Here is a 20,073-nt window from a genome sequence, read left to right on the forward strand (position 1 = left end):
TCAGAGCATTCCCTGTGTGTGTGCTGGGTGTCGGTACGATTGTGTCGACATGTATGAGGAGGAAAATGATGTGGAAGCAGAGCAATTGCCTGTGTTAGTGATGTCACCCCCTAGGGAGTCGACACCTGACTGGATGGTAGTAATTAAAGAATTACGTGACAATGTCAGCACTTTGCAAAAAACTGTTGACGACATGAGACAGCCGACAAATCAATTAGTGCCTGTTCAGACGTCTCAGACACCGTCAGGGGCGCTAAAACGCCCGTTACCTCAGATGGTCGACACAGACCCTGACACGGATACTGAATCCAGTGTCGACGGTGACGAGACAAACGTAATGTCCAGTAGGGCCACACGTTACATGATCACGGCAATGAAGGAGGCATTGAACATTTCTGACACCACAAGTACCACAAAAAAGGGTATTATGTGGGGTGTGAAAAAACTACCAGTGGTTTTTCCTGAGTCAGATGAATTAAATGAGGTGTGTGATAAAGCGTGGGTTTCCCCCGATAAAAAACTGCTGATTTCTAATAAATTATTGGCACTATACCCTTTCCCGCCAGAGGTTAGGGCACGTTGGGAAACACCCCCTAGGGTAGATAAGGCGCTCACACGCTTATCAAAACAAGTGGCGTTACCGTCTCCTGATACGGCCGCTCTCAAGGAACCAGCTGATAGAAGGCTGGAAAATATCTTAAAAGGTATATACACACATACCGGTGTTATACTGCGACCAGCGATCGCCTCAGCCTGGATGTGCAGCGCTGGAGTGGCTTGGTCGGATTCCCTGACTGAAAATATTGATACCCTGGATAGGGACAGTATATTATTAACTATAGAGCATTTAAAGGATGCATTACTATATATGCGAGATGCACAGAGGGATATTTGCACCCTGGCATCTAGAGTAAGTGCGATGTCCATTTCTGCCAGAAGAACGTTATGGACGCGACAGTGGTCAGGTGATGCGGATTCCAAACGACATATAGAAGTATTGCCGTATAAAGGGGAGGAGTTATTTGGGGTCGGTCTATCGGACCTGGTGGCCACGGCAACGGCTGGAAAATCCACCTTTTTACCCCAGGTCACCTCTCAGCAGAAAAAGACACCGTCTTTTCAAACCCAGTCCTTTCGTCCCTATAAGGGCAAGAGGGAAAAAGGCCGCTCGTTCCTGCCCCGGGGCAGAGGAAGGGGAAAAAGACTGCACCATGCAGCCTCTTCCCAGGAGCAGAAGCCTTCCCCCGCTTCTGCCAAGTCCTCAGCATGACGCTGGGGCTCTGCAAGCAGACTCGGGCACGGTGGGGGGCCGTCTCAAGAATTTCAGCGCGCAGTGGGCTCACTCGCAAGTGGACCCCTGGATCCTGCAGGTAGTATCGCAGGGGTACAAATTGGAATTCGAGACGTCTCCCCCTCGCCGGTTCCTGAAGTCTGCTCTACCAACGTCTCCCTCCGACAGGGAGGCAGTATTGGAAGCTATTCACAAGCTGTATTCCCAGCAGGTGATAATCAAGGTACCCCTCCTACAACAGGGAAAGGGGTATTATTCCACGCTGTTTGTGGTACCGAAGCCGGACGGCTCGGTGAGACCAATTTTAAATCTAAAATCTTTGAACACTTACATAAAAAGGTTCAAATTCAAGATGGAGTCACTCAGAGCAGTGATAGCGAACCTGGAAGAAGGGGACTATATGGTATCTCTAGACATCAAGGATGCTTATCTCCATGTCCCAATCTACCCTTCTCACCAAGGGTACCTCAGGTTTGTGATACAAAACTGTAATTATCAGTTTCAGACGCTGCCGTTTGGATTGTCCACGGCACCACGGGTCTTTACCAAGGTAATGGCCGAAATGATGATTCTTCTTCGAAGAAAAGGCGTATTAATTATCCCTTACTTGGACGATCTCCTGATAAGGGCAAGGTCCAGGGAACAGTTAGAGGTCGGAGTAGCACTATCTCAGGTAGTGCTACGTCAGCACGGGTGGATTCTAAATATCCCAAAATCACAGCTGATTCCAACAACACGTCTACTGTTCCTAGGGATGATTCTGGACACAGTCCAGAAAAAGGTGTTTCTCCCAGAGGAGAAGGCCAGGGAGTTATCCGAGCTAGTCAGGAACCTCCTAAAACCAGGACAAGTGTCAGTGCATCAGTGCACGAGAGTCCTGGGAAAAATGGTGGCTTCTTACGAAGCGATTCCATTCGGAAGATTCCATGCAAGAACTTTTCAGTGGGATCTGCTGGACAAATGGTCCAGATCGCATCTTCAGATGCATCAGCGGATAACCCTATCTCCAAGGACAAGGGTATCTCTCCTGTGGTGGTTACAGAAGGCTCATCTTCTAGAGGGCCGCAGATTCGGCATTCAGGATTGGATGCTGGTAACCACGGATGCCAGCCTGAGAGGCTGGGGAGCAGTCACACAGGGAAGAAATTTCCAGGGCTTGTGGTCAAGCATGGAAACGTCTCTTCACATAAATATCCTAGAGCTAAGGGCCATTTACAATGCCCTAAGTCAAGCAAGGCCTCTGCTTCAGGGTCAACCGGTATTGATCCAGTCGGACAACATCACGGCTGTCGCCCACGTAAACAGACAGGGCGGCACAAGAAGCAGGAGGGCAATGGCAGAAGCTGCAAGGATTCTCCGCTGGGCGGAAAATCATGTGATAGCACTGTCAGCAGTGTTCATTCCGGGAGTGGACAACTGGGAAGCAGACTTCCTCAGCAGACACGACCTCCACCCGGGGGAGTGGGGACTTCATCCAGAAGTCTTCCAAGTGATTGTAAACCGTTGGGAAAAACCAAAGGTGGACATGATGGCGTCCCGTCTCAACAAGAAACTGGACAGATATTGCGCCAGGTCAAGGGACCCTCAGGCAATAGCGGTGGACGCTCTGGTAACTCCGTGGGTGTTCCAGTCGGTATATGTGTTCCCTCCTCTTCCTCTCATACCAAAAGTACTGAGAATCATAAGAAGGAGAGGAGTAAGAACGATACTCGTGGCTCCGGATTGGCCAAGAAGAACTTGGTACCCGGAGCTGCAAGAGATGCTCACGGAGGACCCGTGGCCTCTACCTCTAAGGAAGGACCTGCTCCAGCAGGGACCTTGTCTGTTCCAAGACTTACCGCGGCTGCGTTTGACGGCATGGCGGTTGAACGTCGGATCCTGAAGGAAAAAGGCATTCCAGATGAAGTCATCCCTACCCTGATCAAGGCCAGGAAGGATGTAACTGCAAAACATTATCATCGCATTTGGCGAAAATATGTTGCGTGGTGTGAGGCCAAGAAGGCCCCTACGGAGGAATTTCAACTGGGTCGTTTCCTACATTTCCTGCAAGCAGGATTGTCTATGGGCCTAAAATTAGGATCCATTTAGGTTCAAATCTCGGCCCTGTCGATCTTCTTCCAGAAAGAACTGGCTTCAGTGCCTGAAGTTCAGACGTTTGTCAAAGGGGTACTGCATATACAGCCTCCTTTTGTGCCTCCAGTGGCACCTTGGGATCTCAATGTAGTTTTAGGGTTCCTAAAATCACATTGGTTTGAACCACTTACCACAGTGGATTTGAAATATCTCACATGGAAAGTGGTAATGCTGTTGGCCCTGGCTTCAGCCAGGCGCGTATCAGAATTGGCGGCTTTATCCTATAAAAGCCCTTACCTGATATTTCATTCGGATAGGGCGGAATTGAGGACTCGTCCTCAATTTCTCCCTAAGGTGGTTTCAGCGTTTCACATGAATCAACCTATTGTGGTACCTGTGGCTACTAGGGACTTGGAGGACTCCAAGTTGCTGGACGTAGTCAGGGCCCTGAAAATATATGTTTCCAGGACGGCTGGAGTCAGAAAATCTGACTCGCTGTTTATACTGTATGCACCCAACAAGCTGGGTGCTCCTGCTTCTAAGCAGACGATTGCTCGTTGGATTTGTAGTACAATTCAACTTGCACATTCTGTGGCAGGCCTGCCACAGCCAAAATCTGTAAAAGCCCATTCCACAAGGAAGGTGGGCTCATCTTGGGCGGCTGCCCGAGGGGTCTCGGCTTTACAACTTTGCCGAGCAGCTACTTGGTCAGGGGCAAACACGTTTGCTAAATTCTACAAATTTGATACCCTGGCTGAGGAGGACCTGGAGTTCTCTCATTCGGTGCTGCAGAGTCATCCGCACTCTCCCGCCCGTTTGGGAGCTTTGGTATAATCCCCATGGTCCTTACGGAGTTCCCAGCATCCACTAGGACGTCAGAGAAAATAAGAATTTACTTACCGATAATTCTATTTCTCTGACGTCCTAGTGGATGCTGGGACTCCGTAAGGACCATGGGGAATAGCGGCTCCGCAGGAGACAGGGCACAAGAATAAAAGCTTTAGGATCAGGTGGTGTGCACTGGCTCCTCCTCCTATGACCCTCCTCCAAGCCTCAGTTAGATTTTTGTGCCCGAACGAGAAGGGTGCAGGCTAGGTGGCTCTCCTGAGCTGCTTAGAATAAAAGTTTAATTTAGGTTTTTTATTTTCAGTGAGTCCTGCTGGCAACAGGCTCACTGCATCGTGGGACTAAGGGGAGAAGAAACGGACTCACCTGCGTGCAGAGTGGATCGGGTTTCTTAGGCTACTGGACATTAGCTCCAGAGGGACGATCACAGGTTCAGCCTGGATGGGTCACCGGAGCCGCGCCGCCGTCCCCCTTACAGAGCCAGAAGAGACGAAGTGGTCCGGTGAAATCGGCGGCAGAAGACAATCCTGTCTTCAGACTAAGGTAGCGCACAGCACCGCAGCTGTGCGCCATTGCTCTCAGCACACTTCACACTCCGGTCACTGAGGGTGCAGGGCGCTTGGGGGGGAGCGCCCTGAGACGCAATATAGATGACAAATACCTTAGGTGGCAAAAGAATACATCACATATAGCTCCTGGGCTATATGGATGTATTTTAACCCCTGCCATTTTTACACAAAAAAGCGGGAGATAAGGACGTCGTGAAGGGGCGGGGCCTATCTCCTCAGCACACAAGCACCATTTTCCCTCACAGTTCCGCTGGAAGGACGGCTCCCTGACTCTCCCCTGCAGTCCTGCTTCAGAATCAGGGTAAAAAAGAGAAGGGGGGGCACTATTGGCAGCAAATGACAATATAAACAGCAGCTATAAGGGAATAACACTTATATAAGGTTATACCTGTATATATATATAGCGCTGGGTGTGTGCTGGCAGACTCTCCCTGTCTCTCCAAAGGGCTCGTGGGGTCCTGTCCTCTTATCAGAGCATTCCCGGTGTGTGTGCTGTGTGTCGGTACGTGTGTGTCGACATGTATGAGGAGGAAAATGATGTGGAGGCGGAGCAATTGCCTGCGTTAGTGATGTCACCCCCTAGGGAGTCGACACCTGACTGGATGATCGTGTTCAAACAATTAAGTGATAATGTCAACACTTTGCAAAAAACTGTTGACGACATGAGACAGCCGGCAAATCAATTAGTGCCTGTCCAGGCGTCTCAGACACCGTCAGGGGCCCTAAAACGCCCGTTACCTCAGTGGGTCGACACAGACCCAGACACAGATACGGAGTCTAGTGTCGACGGTGATGAGACGAACGTAATGTCCAGTAGGGCCACACGTTACATGATCACGGCAATGAAAGAAGCATTGCACATTTCTGACACTACAAATACCACTAAGAAGGGTATTATGTGGGGGGTGAAAAAACTACCAATAGTTTTTCCTGAGTCAGATGAATTGAATGAGGTGTGTGATAAAGCGTGGGTTTCTCCCGACAAAAAACTGCTAATTTCTAATAAATTATTGGCACTATATCCTTTCCCATCAGAGGTTAGGACACGTTTGGAAACACCCCCTAGGGTAGATAAGGCGCTCACACGTTTATCAAAACAAGTAGCGTTACCGTCTCCTGATACGGCCACCCTCAAAGAACCAGCTGATAGAAGGCTGGAAAATATTCTAAAAAGTATATACACACATACTGGTGTTATACTGCGACCAGCAATCGCTTCAGCCTGAATGTGCAGTGCTGGAGTCGCGTGGTCGGATTCCCTGACTGAAAATATTGATACCCTGGATAGGGACAATATATTGTTAACTATAGAGCATTTGAAGGATGCATTACTATATATGCGTGATGCACAGAGGGATATTTGCACCCTGGCATCAAGAGTAAGTGCGATGTCCATCTCTGCCAGAAGAACGTTATGGACGCGTCAGGGGATGCGGATTCCAAACGACATATGGAAGTATTGCCGTATAAAGGGGAGGAGTTATTTGGGGCTGGTCTTTCGGACCTGGTGGCCACGGCAACGGCTGGAAAGTCCACCTTCTTACCCCAGGTCACTTCACATCAACAGAAAAAGACACTGTCTTTTCAAACTCAGTCCTTTCGTTCCCATAAATACAAGCGAGCAAAAGGCCATTCCTTTCTGCCCCGGGGCAGAGGAAGGGGAAAAAGACTGCACCATGCAGCCGCTTCCCAGGATCAGAAGCCTTCCCCTGCTTCTGCCAAGTCTTCAGCATGACGCTGGGGCTTTACAAGCAGACTCAGGCTTGGTGGGGGCCCGTCTCAAGAATTTCAACGCGCAGTGGGCTCACTCGCAAGTGGATCCCTGGATTCTACAGGTAGTATCGCAGGGGTACAAACTGGAATTCGAGGCGTTTCCCCCTCGCCGGTTCCTGAAGTCTGCTCTGCCAAAGTCTCCCTCCGACAGGGAGGCAGTTCTGGAAGCCATTCACAAGCTGTATTCCCAGCAGGTGATAATCAAGGTACCCCTCCTACAACAAGGAAAGGGTTATTATTCCACACTGTTTGTGGTACCGAAACCGGACGGCTCGGTGAGACCAATTTTAAATCTGAAATCCTTGAACACTTACATAAAAAGGTTCAAATTCAAGATGGAATCACTCAGAGCGGTGATAGCGAACCTGGAAGAAGGGGACTATATGGTGTCTCTGGACATCAAAGATGCTTATCTCCACGTCCCAATCTACCCTTCTCACCAAGGGTATCTCAGGTTTGTAGTACAAGACTGTCATTATCAGTTTCAGACGCTGCCGTTTGGGTTGTCCACGGCACCTCGGGTCTTTACCAAGGTAATGGCCGAAATGATGATTCTTCTTCGAAGAAAAGGCGTATTAATTATCCCTTACTTGGACGATCTCCTGATAAGGGCAAGGTCCAGGGAACGGTTAGAAGTCGGAGTAGCACTATCTCAGATAGTGTTACGTCAGCACGGGTGGATCCTAAATATTCCAAAATCGCAGCTGATTCCAACGACACGTCTTCTGTTCCTAGGAATGATTCTGGACACAGTCCAGAAGAAGGTTTTTCTCCCGGAGGAGAAGGCCAAGGAGTTATCCGAGCTAGTCAGGAACCTCCTAAAACCAGCCCAGGTGTCAGTGCATCAGTGCACGAGGGTCCTGGAAAAAATGGTGGCTTCTTACGAAGCAATTCCATTCGGAAGATTCCATGCAAGAACGTTTCAGTGGGATCTACTGGACAAATGGTCCGGTTCGCATCTTCAGATGCAGCAGCGGATAACCCTGTCACCAAAGACAAGAGTGTCTCTCCTGTGGTGGTTGCAGAGTGCTCATCTTCTAGAGGGCCGCAGATTCGGCATTCAGGATTGGATCCTGGTGACCACGGATGCGAGCCTGAGAGGCTGGGGAGCAGTCACACAGGGAAAAAACTTCCAGGGCTTGTGGTCAAGCATGGAAACATCTCTTCATATAAACATTCTGGAACTACGGGCCATTTACAATGCCCTAAGTCAAGCGAAACCCCTGCTTCAGGGTCAGGCGGTATTGATCCAATCGGACAACATCACGTCAGTCGCCCACGTAAACAGACAGGGCGGCACGAGAAGCAGGAGGGCAATGGCAGAGGCTGCAAGGATTCTTCGCTGGGCGGAAAATCATGTGATAGCTCTGTCAGCAGTGTTCATTCCGGGAGTGGACAACTGGGAAGCAGACTTCCTCAGCAGACACGACCTTCACCCGGGAGAGTGGGGACTTCACCCAGAAGTCTTCCACCTGATTGTAAACCGTTGGGAAAAACCAAAGGTGGACATGATGGCGTCACGTCTAAACAAAAAATTAGACAGATATTGCGCCAGGTCAAGGGACCCTCAGGCAATAGCGGTGGACGCTCTGGTGACACCGTGGGTGTACCAGTCAGTGTATGTGTTCCCTCCTCTGCCTCTCATACCAAAAGTACTGAGAATCATAAGAAGGAGAGGAGTAAGAACGATACTCGTGGTTCCGGATTGGCCAAGAAGGACTTGGTACCCGGAACTTCAGGAGATGCTCACGGAAGACCCGTGGCCTCTACCTCTAAGAAAGGACCTGCTCCAGCAGGGGCCTTGTCTGTTCCAAGACTTACCGCGGCTGCGTTTGACGGCATGGCGGTTGAACGCCGGATCCTGAAGGAAAAAGGCATTCCAGATGAAGTCATCCCTACCCTGGTCAAAGCCAGGAAGGATGTAACCGCAAAACATTATCACCGCATTTGGCGAAAATATGTTGCGTGGTGTGAGGCCAAGAAGGCCCCTACAGAGGAATTTCAACTGGGTCGTTTCCTCCATTTCCTGCAAACAGGACTGTCTATGGGCCTAAAATTAGGGTCCATTAAGGTTCAAATTTCGGCCCTGTCGATTTTCTTCCAGAAAGAACTGGCTTCAGTACCTGAAGTTCAGACATTTGTAAAAGGGGTACTGCATATACAACCTCCTTTTGTGCCTCCAGTGGCACCTTGGGATCTCAATGTTGTTTTGAGGTTCCTTAAGTCACATTGGTTTGAACCACTCACCACTGTGGACTTAAAATATCTCACATGGAAGGTGACGATGCTGTTAGCCCTGGCTTCAGCCAGGCGTGTGTCAGAATTGGCGGCTTTATCATATAAAAGCCCTTACTTAATTTTTCATTCTGACAGGGCGGAATTGAGGACTCGTCCTCAATTTCTCCCTAAGGTGGTTTCTGCTTTTCACATGAACCAACCTATTGTGGTGCCTGCGGCTACTAGGGACTTGGAGGACTCCAAGTTACTTGACGTTGTCAGGGCCCTGAAAATATATGTTTCCAGGACGGCTGGAGTCAGAAAGTCTGACTCGCTGTTTATCCTGTATGCACCCAACAAGCTGGGTGCTCCTGCTTCTAAGCAGTCTATTGCTCGTTGGATTTGTAGCACAATTCAACTTGCACATTCTGTGGCAGGCCTGCCACAGCCTAAATCGGTAAAAGCCCATTCCACAAGGAAAGTGGGCTCATCTTGGGCGGCTGCCCGAGGGGTCTCGGCTTTACAACTTTGCCGAGCAGCTACTTGGTCAGGGGCAAACACGTTTGCTAAATTCTACAAATTTGATACCCTGGATGAGGAGGACCTGGAGTTCTCTCATTCGGTGCTGCAGAGTCATCCGCGCACTCCCGCCCGTTTGGGAGCTTTGGTATAATCCCCATGGTCCTTACGGAGTCCCAGCATCCACTAGGACGTCAGAGAAAATAAGATTTTACTTACCGATAAATCTATTTCTCATAGTCCGTAGTGGATGCTGGGCGCCCATCCCAAGTGCGGATTGTCTGCAATACTTGTATATAGTTATTGTTAACAAAATCGGGTTATTGTTGTTGTGAGCCATCTTTTCAGAGGCTCCTTCGTTGTTATCATACTGTTAACTGGGTTCAGATCACGAGTTGTACGGTGTGATTGGTGTGGCTGGTATGAGTCTTACCCGGGATTCAATATCCTTCCTTATTAGGTACGCTCGTCCGGGCACAGTATCCTAACTGAGGCTTGGAGGATGGTCATAAAGGGAGGAGCCAGTGCACACCACCTGATCCTAAAGCTTTTATTCTTGTGCCCTGTCTCCTGCGGAGCCGCTATTCCCCATGGTCCTTACGGAGTCCCAGCATCCACTACGGACTATGAGAAATAGATTTATCGGTAAGTAAAATCTTATTTTCTCATAGTCCGTAGTGGATGCTGGGCGCCCATCCCAAGTGCGGATTGTCTGCAATACTTGTATATAGTTATTGTTACAAACAAATCGGGTTGTTTATTGTTGGAAGCCATCTTTTCAGAGGCTCCTACGGTTATCATACTGTTAACTGGGTTCAGATCACGAGTTGTACGGTGTGATTGGTGTGGCTGGTATGAGTCTTACCCGGGATTCAAGATCCTTCCTTATTATGTACGCTCTGTCACGATCCGGGTATCTGGACGCCATTTCTTACCCATCAGATGCCTCCTAAGGCTGGCTCAGCGCTCCAGGACCGGATCCCATCTGTTATCCTGATGTTTACATTCCTGCATCCTCTCCTGTCTCTCTGAGACGCGGTCACAGTAAACGCCATATTACATCTGGCATGGCGTCTCCCGCGGCCTCCGCCGCCGTCCCTGAGTTTCTGCATGCAAAGTGTCAGAGTGGCGATTACGTCAGCCGCGGCCTCCGCTGTGCCCGCGTGGTTTGGATGTGCATTCATCAGTCTGGCGTCTCCTGTCTCCTGTGGCCGGCGCCGCCATTGCTGCTTCAATTCTCACATGGATTACAAACCAAACTTCCCTCCAAGTGTCTGCATGGGCGCAGCCATCTTGGATTTTGTCATCTGATCATTTCCACCAATCTGCTGTCTGTATTGTTGATTTGCATAATTGCCTAGCCAACCCCTTCCTTGCTGCAGGTATAAATATGCTGTGCCTGAGCAAGGAAGGCGTCAGTGCTTTGGTTGTCAAACCTAGTTCCAGTTTGTCTCTTTCCTGTGATTGTCTTCCAGGTTCCAGCTCCTGTGTCAATCCTTCCACTACAGAGACCCGCACCAGCATTCCATCTGCGGTGTAGCCTGACTCTCCGATCCATTTGGATTCACCAGCTTCCAGCTACTGATCTACCTGCTTTCAGCATCCAGCTTCCAGCAGAGGTCAGCTCTCCTTAAAGTGCCGGTACCCCTTTTTTCTGCAGTTTGTCATTTATCACCGGCATTATAATTTCACCGCTCTCAAACTCCAAACTTCATTATTATTTCATCGCTCTCAAGTTCGTTTATTATTTAACTGGTTCCAGCCAGTATCCACTCCGTACCAACAACAGTCTGGTTCCAGCCAGTATCCACAGCAGCCGTTTTATCTTCAGCAGCCCAGCCTTTCCTGGAACACCAGCTGGTACGATCCTGGGTTCTCTCCATTGCTACAGTCAGGCCTGGTAAGGACTTTCCAACTAGAAGATTATAAGAACTATCTCACACTACCAGTGCCTGTGGCCCTTGCCACCCTGTAGTACCCAGGAATTGTATTTATCCTCTGTTGACTTTTATGTTTCCTTTTACTGCTGCTGTGTTGCGGAGTTGTCATAAATAAACATCATTGACTTTTATTCAAGTTGTCGTGGTCACGCCTTCGGGCAGTTATTCATCATGTTACTTACATGTCCAGGGGTCTGATACAACCTCCCAGGTTCCGGTACATCTCAGCCCCTACAACTGAGGCTGCCTCCCGTCAGCTCAGGCCCTCAGTTGTGACACGCTCGTCCGGGCACAGTATCTTAACTGAGGCTTGGAGGAGGGTCATAGGGGGAGGAGCCAGTGCACACCAGCTAGTCTAAAGCTTTTACTTTTTGTGCCCAGTCTCCTGCGGAGCCGCTACCCCCCCATGGTCCTTACGGAGTTCCCAGCATCCACTACGGACTATGAGAAATAGAATTATCGGTAAGTAAATTCTTATTTTAATTGGCCAATAATGACATGTCATTTTTGGGGTGAAAAAGTAAAAAGTCATGGAAATTGGGGTTCAAGGTATGGGACAGGTATATTGGGGTGCTTTATGAGTGGGACAGGTGTTTTTTAGGCTTGCAGATGGGAGTGATCGGTCTGTTTCCACTTTTTTTTTAAAGTACCCTAAAATGACCCAAATATATACTTATACCCATTTTCATGTACCCCAAATTTAATGAGAGCATTTATTTTGCTCAAAAAAAATTGCTTTCTATAATTTTTTTGCATTTTTTTAAAAATGCATGTAACAGCCATTTCACACAATTTAAGTCCCCAAAAACGCTCTAATGTGATCTCTAACACACTTTTCTTCTGTTTTCCTATGTTAGTTTAGCATTTTTTGGGGTACTGGCTGATTTCCCCATTTTCACCTGCACTTTTCACTGCAAGAATTTTCACGTGAAACCCGGTCGGAATTGAATAGGTCGAAAAACGGAGCGCAAAATTGCCGCGAATTTGCGGATAATTGAATATCCCTATTAGTCTGCTAAGGCATAAAATTCAAATGTCAGGCATTAGATTAACACAGAACAAATATATACTGAGTGATTCTGCTGAGGCATAAATTATGAATCAATAAGGTATTAGATACCACCTATTCAATGGTCAGACAGGCTATCTGACCATTGTATAACACTGTGCCCACATTTTTGTTTGTGGGCACAGTGTTATACAATCATGTGATAGGGGCGGACAATTTTTGGCTCCTAACCTTTTTTGCGGGCACTTTCTCTGCTCCCCAAAGGCATCTACCTGTATGACATCTGTAAAGGGTATTTCTGGTATTTACAATACTGGTATTTTCCAGTGAATGAACATAGAATATTTATTTTGTCTATGAACAGCATGAGATATATGGCTCTTCCTTCACACTCTATGTGTTAGTGACAGGTGGTGTGCAATTTCACCAACAGTCTGCCTCAGGCAAATTCCAAACTGTGGGTACTAAGGTTTTTTTTTGTATTTTTTGCTTTCCAAGGGCTAATTACCCCAGTGGCTATCACAGAGGGCATATTTTAGCCGTCTCTAGCACAAGCTCCTACTACAGAAAGCAAAAACTGCTCCTGTCTAACAAATTTCGGCTAGAAAATGACAGATAAACCTACAAGGGATTCGCTATATTGCAATCCAATTATACTAGGTAACATCTCCACCTCCTGCACCAATCCTTCTACTCTGTACCCTCTCCATTTTCCATCTATCTTCCTTCTGTGAACTCTCATCCACGATTCTGGGGAGCGTGCCCCCCAGGGGGACACGTCTCCTCAGTCTAACGTGGACAGCAGATTCACACCTATCCAATTGCTGCAACTTCCATCTAACCGCAGCTACCACCCAGTCCTATCCTTAATTCTTTTCTGAAGAGGACTCCATCTCTCCGTTTTCGGTGCACTCTCATTGGTGGCACAGGGTCAAACCTTTCTACGACCATACCCCTGCGATCACGCCCAATCTCGTCCGATCTTGGAAGCTAAACTGTTAGGGTCTCCTGCCCTGTGCTGCCACGTCGTCATGGCAACCGGGAGACAAGTGCTAGCGGAGTAACCTGAGCGCAGCTGATACTCCGGTTCGGGTCTTTTGCTGTGCAGTGGTTACAGGCTCTGTGCACGGCAGGGGATCCGGTGCTGGTTTTTGTGCTCAGTCTGTGAGGTCTGAGTGGGGCGTGGACAGCACCTGCTTTATAAGGCCTCTTCTCAGGTTAAGCAGATGCTGCTGAATCTTTGTTGGTTAGTCAGTTCCTGAAAGTTAGCCAGTACTGTGTAGCTTTGTATTTGTTGTTGCTTACTGCAAATAGGCCTGGGGATTTGGTACTACACTCTGCCAATCCAGACCTAGCAGTAAGACTGGAGTCAGTCGTTTAACCTGCTGGGGTTCTTTTGCTACTCTGTGAACTTAGCAGGTTTGCGGCTGTATTCTCAGACTGCCTGCCTAAATCCTGTCTCACTGTGCAAGGTGTTCAGGTATTCAGTTTAGTGGCAGTAAGCTGAACCTGTGCACTGCAAGTGAGGATTAGGATTGTGGAGACTCTCCTTGTGTCTATCATTCCATCTCTGACCAAGGAGTTTACTGCCACACCCGTTGGTAACCCTTTAGGGTTTTGCTGTTGCCCTTAGCAACAGCATTTCGGGTTCTCTACGTATTAAAACACAACATCTTGCTTTTTTCTTCTGAGCATTCCTAATAATAGGGAGACACCCAGTTTCTTAGCCTCTGGGCTTCTCTGTTCACTTTGTGTTTATTTTGTTACCCTATCACCTTCTGTGTACGTAATGTCATATTCCCCAGTCTGTCTGTGAGTTCATTTGTTTTGCATCCCTATCCGTTCAGACACCAGTACATTCCTGCAGGCACTGGTGTGCATAACAGTTCAGACACCAGTACATTCCTGCAGGCACTGGTGTGCATAACATAAACGAAGGTGGGCTGGGTCAGTACCTAGAAGGGCGACCTCTAGGGAATACCCAGTGGAGTAGGAGGTTTTCCTTCCCTGTTAGAAGAACACCAACAGCAGCATCACCACTTATACTCTACTTCATTACCTTTGAATCCTCATTCGCCACGATCTACCCATGACAGTGGTCGATTATCAGAGTTTCCCATAGTGTGTGGGCTTTCCCACCCACTCACTCAACCCAACGAAGGGTGCATCAATACAAACACAGTTTGCACAGATCTTTGGCAGACGGAAGCAGCTTAAGATGTAGCTACCTTCCAATATGCGGTTATCCAGGCATAACTAAGATCTGAACATTTCATTTTTTCAGACATATGTCCTATAGGTCATGCTGAGTCTCTATGTATCCTAAAGAGCAGGAATAAAGACTATTTTCTGGATTGTTAGGCTTATCACCTATCTATCAACACTTAGATATCATATTAAGAGTGCGCCCAAACAAGAGTCATACTTCCCTTCTTGTGCATGTACAATTGTTTCTTTTTTGACTCTGGGCGCACCGCCATACGGACAGATAGGAATTTCCACAAACATTGTCCATTTCTGGCCACTATTTGATTATTAATGTACTCTGAATCTAAGGTCGGTGCAGGATCAAAAACCCCTTCTCTTTTCGTACTATAATGATCTTAGGCTTCTTTTTAGACCATATACTCAGGGCATGTGTATACTAAGAATGTATAGTCACTTTTGCATCTTGATTATGAATTCCTTTTGACCCATTTATTTCGCTATTGGACATTGGTTCCCTTAATACTGTAATGGTCAATTAACTGTGCATATCTCTATCTTTTATCCCAATTTTTTCCCCCATCTGCCTATCATCTAGTGGACTCTCATCCCCGATCCAGGGTATACGGCGCCACTGTGTGACAGCTGTTTTACCCTGCCTAACGTGGAAAGTAGATCCACGCGCTAGACACTGTAATCTTTCTGTTATTCTTTATTTTCTTACATAGGTGCACTCTCATTGGTAGATATCCTCCCTACTATCATACCACGCTGCCCATGCCCGATCTCGTCCGATCTTGGAAGCTAAACAGCGTTGGGCTGGGTCAGTACCGGGAGGGGAGACTCCCTGGGAATACCTGGTGTTGTAGGACAGGAACTATTCCCCTTCCCCTGAAGGGTGGACACCAACAGCAGTATCACCACTAATCTATTTCTGATCTTTACTTCTCTCATACCCCTTTTCTCATTACAATTTTTTGACATACATTCTGCATGCATGCCTGTCGGCGCTAATGGTAATCAGTAAAGTACATAGCAATTGACCTAATTCAGTGGTCTCCCTGTATTACAATATGTACTCTGACCTCCTCTTTGGGTCCCATTAATACAGTACAACTGTACTGGTCAGGAGAAATGGCTGTTAGACTATCCTGTGTCTGCAACCTTTCTAATCTTTCTCTCACGATGTAATGACCAGAACATTTTAATATTTTTCAACATTTCATTGCGTACTTGCAAATTCTTGTGTATTCATTGGATCATAGAAGGGTACTGTGGGGTAAATTTACTAAGGTCCCGATTTTGACCGAGATGCCGTTTTTTCATCAAAGTGTCATCTCGGTAATTTACTAAACTCAAATCACGGTAGTGATGAGGGCATTCGTAATATTTGGAAGTCCTAGGAAAAAATCACGAATGAATACACCATCGGTCAAAACGCGGCTGTTTAAGTATGAATCTCGGTCATTTACTAAGAAGTGCAAAGCAAAAAAAAACAAAACACTGCCGTGAAAAATTACAACTCGTAAAAAAGTGCTTAAAAAAAACAGACCTGCTTTTTTTATCCGTGATTGGATAGGCATGCATGGATCCATGAGATCCGTGCATGTATATCAGTGGGAAGGGGTGGGAAAGTGATTATTTTCTCAAAAAAAATTGCGTGGGGTCCCCCCTCCTAAGCATAACCAGCCTCGGGCTCTTTGAGCCGATCCTGGTTGCAGAAATATGGGAAAAAAATTGACAGGGGTTCCCCCATATTTAAGCAACCAGCATCGGGCTCTGCGCCTGGTCCTGGTTCCAAAAATACGGGGGACAAAAAGAGTAGGGGTCCCCCGTATTTTTAAAACCAGCACCGGGCTCCACTAGCTGGACAGATAATGCCACAGCCGGGGGTCACTTTTATATAGTGCCCTGCGGCCGTGGCATCAAATATCCAACTAGTCACCCCTGGCCGGGGTACCCTGGGGGAGTGGGGACCCCTTCAATCAAGGGGTCCCCCCCCCCCAGCCACCCAAGGGCCAGGGGTGAAGCCCGAGGCTGTCCCCCCCCATCCAATTGGCTGCGGATGGGGGGCTGATAGCCTTTTGTGAAAATGAAAAGATATTGTTTTTAGTAGCAGTACTACAAGTCCCAGCAAGCCTCCCCCGCATGCTGGTACTTGGAGAACCACAAGTACCAGCATGCGGCGGAAAAACGGGCCCGCTGGTACCTGTAGTACTACTACTAAAAAAATACCCAAAAAAAGACAAGACACACACACCTTGAAAGTAAAGTTTTATTACATACATCCACACAAACATACATACATACTTACCTTATGTTCACACGAGGGTCGGTCCTCTTCTCCAGTAGAATCCAAGGGGTACCTGTTGAATAAATTCTACTCACCAGATCCAGGGTCCCAGGCTCCTCGGAGAATCCTTTTGTAATCCACGTACTTGATTAAAAAAAAAAACGGACACCCGAGCCACGCACTGAAAGGGGACCCATGTTTGCACATGGGCCCCCTTTCCCCGAATGCCAGAAACCCACTCTGACTGATGTCTAAGTGGGTTTCTTCAGCCAATCAGGGAGCGCCACGTTGTAGCACCCTCCTGATCGGCTGTGTGCTCCTGTACTGACTGACAGGCGGCACGCGGCAGTGTTACAATGTAGCGCCTATGCGCTCCATTGTAACCAATGGTGGGTACTTTCTGCTCAGCGGTGAGGTCACTTTCGGTCAACCGCAGGGCAGAAAGTTCCCACCATTGGTTACAATGGAGCGCATAGGCGCTACATTGTAACACTGCCGCGTGCTGCCTGTCAGTCAGTACAGGAGCACACAGCCGATCAGGAGGGTGCTACAACGTGGTGCTCCCTGATTGGCTGAAGAAACCCACTTAGACATCAGTCAGAGTGGGTTTCTGGCATTCGGGGAAAGGGGGCCCATGTGCAAACATGGGTCCCCTTTCAGTGCGTTGCTCGGGTGTCCGTTTTTTTTTTTTAATCAAGTACGTGGATTACAAAAGGATTCTCCGAGGAGCCTGGGACCCTGGATCTGGTGAGTAGAATTTATTCAACAGGTACCCCTTGGATTCTACTGGAGAAGAGGACCGACCCTCGTGTGAACATAAGGTAAGTATGTATGTATGTTTGTGTGGATGTATGTAATAAAACTTTACTTTCAAGGTGTGTGTGTATTGTCTTTTTTTGGGTATTTTTTTAGTAGTAGTACTACAGGTACGAGCGGGCCCGTTTTTCCGCCGCATGCTGGTACTTGTGGTTCTCCAAGTACCAGGATGCGGGGGAGGCTTGCTGGGCCTTGTAGTACTGCTACTAAAAACAATATCTTGTCATTTTCACAAAAGGCTATCAGCCCCCCATCCGCAGCCAATTGGATGGGGGGGACAGCCTCGGGCTTTACCCCTGGCCCTTGGGTGGCTGGGGGGGGACGACCCCTTGATTGAAGGGGTCCCCACTCCCCCAGGGTACCCCGGCCAGGGGTGACTAGTTGGATATTTGATGCCACGGCCGCAGGGCACTATATAAAAGTGACCCCCGGCTGTGGCATTATCTGTCCAGCTAGTGGAGCCCGGTGCTGGTTTTAAAAATACGGGGGACCCCTACTCTTTTTGTCCCCCGTATTTTTGGAACCAGGACCAGGCGCAGAGCCCGATGCTGGTTGCTTAAATATGGGGGAACCCCTGTCAATTTTTCCCCCCATATTTCTGCAACCAGGATCGGCTCAAAGAGCCCGAGGCTGGTTATGCTTAGGAGGGGGGACCCCACGCAATTTGTTTTTAAGTTTTACAGTGTTTATTGAAAAAAAAAAAAAATGAACCCCAGCACGGATCACACAGATCCGGCCGAGATTCATTTTGAAAAAGTCGGCAGTGTTTTGCTAATCACTGCCGTAAAAAACTGAAAAAAAAAAAAACGAATGACATCGACATCGGAAAACCCGAAAAGGCAAAATACGGCAGCTTAGTAAATTAGTCGTAACAAATTCAAAAAGTTGCAATTTTACACTGTCGATGTCATTCGTGATTGAACTTTGACCTTTTTCCGAAAATTACGAATCTTAGTAAATTTACCCCTTTGTCTTAATTTAAAGTGATTAATAAATACATGTTTTAATATCTCTTTCTAATTAAAAGATTTTTTCCTTTTTTTCTAAGAGTGCGCCCACACAAGAGCTTTCTCTCTCTCCCATTGCCAGTACTTGTACTCCCTAGCTCTGAGCGCACCACCAATAAGGACGACTATCGAAAGATTGTATCTCTCTTTCCTATTCTAATTATCCGCCTTTGGTCTTTTTCTCAATATATTCAGTATTATCAATGGCCCTCATTCCGAGTTGTTCGCTCGCAAGCTGCTTTTAGCAGATTTACTCACGCTAAGCCGCCGCCTACTGGGAGTGAATCTTAGCTTCTTAAAATTGCGAACGACGTATTCGCAATATTGCGATTACACCTCTCTTAGCAGTTTCTGAATAGCTCCAGACTTACTCGGCATCTGCGATCAGTTCAGTGCTTGTCGTTCCTGGTTTGACGTCACAAACACACCCAGCGTTCGCCCAGACACTCCCCCCGTTTCTCCAGCCACTCCCGCGTTTTTCCCAGAAACGGTAGCGTTTTTCCGCACACACCCATAAAACGGCCAGTTTCCGCCCAGTAACACCCACTTCCTGTCAATCACACTACGATCACCAGAACGATGAAAAAGCCGTGAGTAAAATTCCTAACTGCATAGCAAATTTATTTGGCGCAGTCGCACTGCGGACATTGCGCATGTGCACTAAGCGGAAAATCGCTGCGATGCGAAAAAAAATACAGAGCGAACAACTTGGAATGACCCCCCTATAATCTATCACATACCAGTGCCCAGTCGCCCCTTTTTCTATGTACGGCATTTGTCTATGCTGTGGGTTAAACACAGCCTCTGACTGGAGCACGGTCTCTTCTAAATCTGCTTTCTCTTATCTCCTCTCTTTATATCCTTTCCCTCTGATCCTCACTTTTAGCAGCCTTTTTTGAGAATTAATTTTTTGATACCCACCAATACCTGACATACCTTGTAGATATACAATTTGCAATTAATCTTTTGCCAACTCAGTATGACCACCTTCTCACTCAAGACGGAATTATCCAAACGGTCCAATACCAACATCACAGATCCTTTCTCCGACACGTCCGAATATACTACTCCCAATACAGACTGGCGCTCTTCCTTTCTCAAATTACAGAAAAATCTACAAAAGAGAACACGCCTCTCATGGGATGTTACGACGTTAGAGTATCAAGCATAAAATTGTACCCCGTGGCCTCAGACCTAAGGTATTTCCTTCCTTTCCTCTTGCGAGCGACAACTTGAAGAGTGAGTGGGAAGCAGCACTATTAAAGTGCTCTCACGAACTACTTCACCTTTTGGTGAAACATGACACCCTGTTACTCGATCAAGTTGAGAAAGAGATTGACGAAATTGGTAAGACTTTGGAAATATGGGAGAAGGATGCACCTTTCCAAGCAGCTTTTGAAAAACACAAAAAAGAGATCGAACTGTATGAACAGACCATAGTGGATCGTAAGAGGACAAAGTTCATCCGGGACAAACAAGATTTTGCGAAAGGGGACATCTTTAGGTGGAATCCCG

General features: G+C 47.6%; 1 pseudogene; it reads left to right on the top strand.

Annotated features, from left to right (window-relative positions):
* The first annotated feature begins 15,195 nt into the window (after positions 1-15,195).
* LOC135053420 (5S ribosomal RNA) lies at positions 15,196-15,314 on the top strand (annotated as a pseudogene).
* Positions 15,315-20,073: the final 4,759 nt, after the last annotated feature.

The sequence above is a fragment of the Pseudophryne corroboree genome, chromosome 2 (genome assembly GCF_028390025.1).
Source record: "Pseudophryne corroboree isolate aPseCor3 chromosome 2, aPseCor3.hap2, whole genome shotgun sequence".
Taxonomy (NCBI): domain Eukaryota; kingdom Metazoa; phylum Chordata; class Amphibia; order Anura; family Myobatrachidae; genus Pseudophryne; species Pseudophryne corroboree.